The following is a 5,596-nucleotide window of genomic DNA, read 5'->3' as shown; positions in this document are numbered from 1 at the left end:
AGATAAAATTAATCCCACCTCCCTCAGGAGGGTCCGGGATCTCGTTCCTCCTTGTCTGTTTAGATCAGCAACCACAGTCATGTTGTTGGTCCGTACTCTCACGGCTTGACCTTGGATGAGAGGTGAGAAGTGATTGAGGGCTAATCTCACCGCCCTCAGCTCCCTCAGATTGGACGATAGGAGTCTCTCCTGAGGATTCCAGGTATTCTGAACTGTATTGTGTCCCAGATGGGCTCCCCAGCCTAGAAGGGAGGCGTCCATGGTCAGGATCACCCAAGTAGGTTGGGCTAGAGGCATTCCATCCACTAGGTTCTTCCACCACCTGAGGGAGGAACGGACTTCTACAGACAGGGAGTGATTCCGATCTAGGTCTCTGGGTTTGCGATTCCAAACCGCTAAGACTTCCTCTTGTAGTGGCCGAAGATGCCACAAGGCCCAAGGTACTGCCTCTGCAGACGCTGACATGTGGCCTAACATCCTCATGAGAACCCGAATAGACACCCGTCTGGGGGGTAGGAGAAACTCTGCAGCTTTTATTACTTTGTCTCTCCTCTGTGGAGATAGATATAGGGTCATTAGTTGTGAATCTATCACAAACCCTAGAAACCGCCTTGTGGTAGAAGGGACCAACTCTGATTTGTCCCAATTCACGAGCCACCCCAGGTTCTGCAGAGTGTGGAGAGCTTGTTGGAGCTGGGCTTGTAAAATGTCTGCGGACGCGGCTTTTAAAAGCCAGTCGTCTAAATAAGGGACGACTTCTAAGCCGAGGAGCCTTAAGTGGGCGACCACAGGAGCCACAACCTTTGTGAAGGTGTGTGGAGCAGAGGAGATGCCAAAGGGCAACACAGCAAACTGGTAGTGCTTCACTACCTCTTTTATGAAGACAGCAACTCTGAGATATTTCCTGTGGGCCGGACAGATAGGAACATGAAGGTAAGCGTCCTTCAGATCTATCGTCACCATCACGTCTGCCGGGTTCAGGATGTTTAGGACTGAGCGGATGGTTTCCATCCGGAAACGCTTCTTTCTGATGAACCGATTTAGGTAACGCAGATCGATAATCATGCGCCAGTCCCCTGACGGCTTTGGAACAAGAAAGATGGGAGAATACACTCCCTGACCGAGCTCGCGAGGAGGAACCTCCTCTAAGGCCCCCTTGACAATGTACTGGAGTACAGAGTCTTCAAGGATCAGTTGTCTGCTGGGTGTTAGACGTCCTGTAAGGACGAACCTCTCTTGAGGCTGGGAACTGAAATCGATCCTGTAACCGGTGCTGATGACCTGCAACACCCAAGGATCTGGAATTATTTGCTCCCAAAAATCTTTGAACAAAAATAAACGACCTCCTACTGGAGGATTCAGGCAGGGAGATTCGTGTGGAAGTGTGGGGGGTGGGGATGGGGAGGTGGTGGTCTGCCGAGAGTCATTGATCAGCCCTGCGGTTCCCGCGACCGCGACCTCTACCTCTCCTGTTACTTTCGGAACGTCTCTGGTTCCTCTCTCTTCCCTGGAATCTTCCACCTCTGCCTCTCCCACGTCCTCGAAAGGATTGCTGAGGGAGTGATTTTCCCTTCTTGTCCGCTAGATTCTACATGAGGCGGTCAAGCTCGGAGCCGAACAACCTGCCAGGCTCGTAAGGGAGGGAGCACAAATTAAATTTTGATATATTGTCCGCTACCCAGGGCTTCAGCCATAAAGGACGTCTGCTGGCAGCAGACAAAGCCATTGACTTGGCAGCAAGCCTTAGCTGATGCTGAGACGCATCCGCCATAAAAATCTATGCCTAATAGAAGGGTTTTAAAATTGATCTAGGATGTCATCTCTGGCGACTCCCGAATCTATGTCTGCTTGGATCTTCAGCGTACGGGCGCAAATGAAATCAGACACCTCGGTACCGGCTATGGCCCAGAGGCAGAGGCGGACGCCGCAGCCATAGTTACGTCTAAGCGAACATTCTGCGCGTCTATCCAGGGGATCCTTCAGGTTACTCCCGTCATCGGAAGGCACCAAGGTTCCTTCTGGAAAGCTTGGCTATTGCCATATCCACCTTAGGTGGTGGGGCCCAATCCAGGGAGTCCCCGTCCTGTAGGGGGAACATCAGTTGAACCTCTTGGTTAAGACCGCGCCTTTCTCTGGATGTTTCCATTCGGTCGCCATTAATTTTTAAGCGACTCATCCCACTTTGAAGGCCCTTGGCCCCCTAGCGGTGGAGTGTGGAGCTTCCCCATGCTCAACATCCTGGTCCCTTGACCTGATGGAGCGCAGTAATCTCTGTGTCTTCTCCGCCGGAAAGGAAAAGACCGACTCTTCTTCCTCAGAGGAAGAATTCTCGCCAAGCGAGATCACGTCTTCAGACATTGGAACAGGCCCAGGCAAGGCCCTGCCTGGGTCTCTTGTTGGAGACCGCCCCCTTGATCTCCGCAACGGAGGTGTCCAAGAATTCTTTCATCCAAGAAAACATCTCTACGACCGTCGGCTCAGGATTGGCTGGCCTAGGGCGGCAGCCTGGACAGCGATGAAACTCGTAGGCATCAGGCAACGGGGTGCCACAACTGGAACAAGCCAGGTGCTTCTGCTTGTGGCCGGCTTTTCCTAAGAAAAGAAGTAAGCACTATTAAATGGTTCCAACGCCCCCAAAAAAAGAAAGGGTCAAGCCCAGACGTCAATCTTACCCTGAGAAGGTGACGTCATGACTTTAAGGATTTTGAACAACCTTGAGTCTTCTGATCAGAGTAAGGAGAACACTGGATCAGCCAACAGTCAAGGTCAGCTGCACACAGAAACTGAGTGCAACACTGACCCAGCCAGCAGCCTGGCCTTATATAGCAGGAAGGGGAGGGAGGGGGGAGGAGGGAGCAACAGCTCCTCCTCCAACAATCTCCAGGCTCCCCACTGTGGGACTAACTTATAAAAAATAGAAGTTCCCACTAAAACTTAATCCTATTCCCTCCTCCCCCTTCCTCCACAAGCATAATACAGCTTATTTAAGCTGTATTTTATAGCGGCGCCGATTTAAGTTGCGGACCGGAAGTGACAGTAACGCACTTCCGGTTTCGCGTCCGACTCACCGGAGCTGAGACGCGATCTCAGGGCCGGCCCGCAGACTACAGAGGAGGTGGGGGGGCAGACAGGAGTGGAGCGGAGCGGAGAGGAGACAGGGGGAAGGGAGCTCCACAGCTCCGCTTTCTGTGTACTTCCCTGTCTAACTTACCGGCTACGTACAGCCAGGATGTCCACATACTTACGCTCCCAGACAGGCAGGAGACAGCCGTCCTCTGCCTGAACCTGTAAAAGAAAATTATAACATAAGGGCAACATAACAATGCAGAAATTTAGCAAATTTCTCCCCCAACTACAGAGGGAGAGACTCTGAATAGAGTCATGCCTGTCAGACCAACACACAGGACAAAATAAAAGCAACTAGCCCTGTGGAGGGCGGCCTATATAAGGAGGGGGGAGTTAATTAATTCATTAATTACTAGGGATGCAGAATTTTATTCAGCAAAAATTCCGCCTGTCCTGACCAGCTTCACAGGGGCGAATACCCCACTTGTGCTGCTGGTTAGGACGAAAGGGAAGCTACGGATCCCTGAGTGAGCCAAAAAGGATTGCAAGGCAAACCCAGAAAGCTACCATTAATAAACAGCACTGTCTTTAGACATAGAGCGCGCAGCCACCCGCTGCGACTTCCTGACCCCGGGTATAACGGAGTCAGGCGTGGCTCTTGACACCCTCGTGACAGGCCCATAGAACTCTAATTACGCCCCTGTGAGCAAGCCTACATTCACAGATTTGTGGTCAGTTCTCCAAGATGTTTGGAACAACCTCCCTGCACTTGTGTGCAAGTGTACCTAGAACTAATGCTGTTTTGAAGGTAAAGGGTGGTCACACCAAATATTGATTTAATTTAGATTTCTCTGTTCTTCTCTTCATTCAATTTGCATTTTGGTAATCGCAAAATAAAGTATTAACACTTCTATTTTTAAAAGCATTCTTACTTTTCAGAATTTGTTCTCACAACAGCCTAAAACTCTTGCACAATACTGTACATCTACAGACAACTTAAGTGGTGCTGAAGCCCTCCTGATGGCCACCCACTGAGACAAGATAAAGGGGCACTTTACACTTGCAGAACTCTACAAATCTGACTGTCTGGAAGCTGAAGTCACTCCCTGCTGAGCCCTGATTAATTAGCCTCTCTGCGGGGTGGAGGGTTGTCAGACAGGCTAAAACAAAGTGTTGACTCCTCACTCAGAGGCGAGAGACTTATATGCAGATGCTAGGGGATAGGGTTGTATGTAGGAAAGCAGAGCTGACACAGCAGCCAACACCCATTAGGAGCACACTTCACTAAGAGGATCTGGACTCCACTGTGTCTTGTGACCAGTTAGTGGATTTCTTCTGTGGTCCATGTTATATTTTCCTTGACATGTACCCTGGCTCCGTTCAGAGGTGAAGCTAAAGGTTTATGGACCCTGATGCAAGAGTTCCATCATGGGCTGAATATACCACCATACAGTGGCCGTATAGTGTGAAATACCAGATCATATAAGTGATTACAGTACAGTTTTATCCAGTGACTCACAGGAGATGTATTTTCAGGTTGTAGTCATTCACCTTTGCCATCTGGTCCAAACCCCAATTAATGCTTTTTGATGCTATGATATTGATATAAAGAAAAAAAGTGGGGGGTTGAGTCAGCACAACCTGCCTGCAGGTGCAGATCACTATGGCGAAATACATATACAAACGGAAAATGCAAATGTGATCGCACACTGCATCCAGCACTCTGCCCTCCATGCTGGATGAGACATTGGTTTATATTTTGGCCAAAGCATAGTAAGCCACTCACCGCGTCAAGGTGAAGGCTGGTTTTAAAGTCAGTATAAAACTGAGTCTGCTTATATAGAACCTACCATTAGCCATCTGGCTCCAGGAGAAGTATATGGTGGGTTCAGCATGCATGTTGGTACTTGCATCCCTGGATCCGATGAAAGCTGTAATGGCACCGGACGGGGTTACAAGCAAAGCGTACTTGGCTTGCATGCTGACCTGCATTCCCTGGATTTTATGTGGCTGTCATGGCCCATGAACAGGTAGGAACAAGAGTTAGGGACCACTCAATTGAGACGACCTTGACGCGGTGAGTGGCTTACTATGCTTTGGCCAAAATATAAACCAATGTCTCATCCAGCATGGAGGGCAGAGTGCTGGATGCAGTGTGCGATCACATTTGCATTTTCCGTTTGTATATGATATTGATATAGTCTACAAAAATAATTGTACCAAATGGCCCAGATGGTAATAGTGAACCAAATGGAGTAAGTGCCCCTCCTTTTGCTCTATAAAGCAATAATGCCACCTTTTGTACCCCACACAGTAAAAGTGATCTTTCACAGTGCCCCCAAACATTGCACCTAATAGACCATCTGTCAGTAGAGTTGAACCTATGACACTGGCTGACCTGTTACATGTGCACTTGGCAGCTGGAGGCATCTGTGTTGGTCGCATGTTCATATGTGCCCGCATGGCTGAGAAAAATTATGTTTTAATATATGCAAATGAGCCTCTAGGAGCAACGGGGGCGTTACTGTTA

The sequence above is a fragment of the Bufo bufo genome, chromosome 6 (assembly GCF_905171765.1).
Source record: "Bufo bufo chromosome 6, aBufBuf1.1, whole genome shotgun sequence".
NCBI classification, from domain to species: domain Eukaryota; kingdom Metazoa; phylum Chordata; class Amphibia; order Anura; family Bufonidae; genus Bufo; species Bufo bufo.
Note: the sequence above shows the minus strand (reverse complement) of the source record.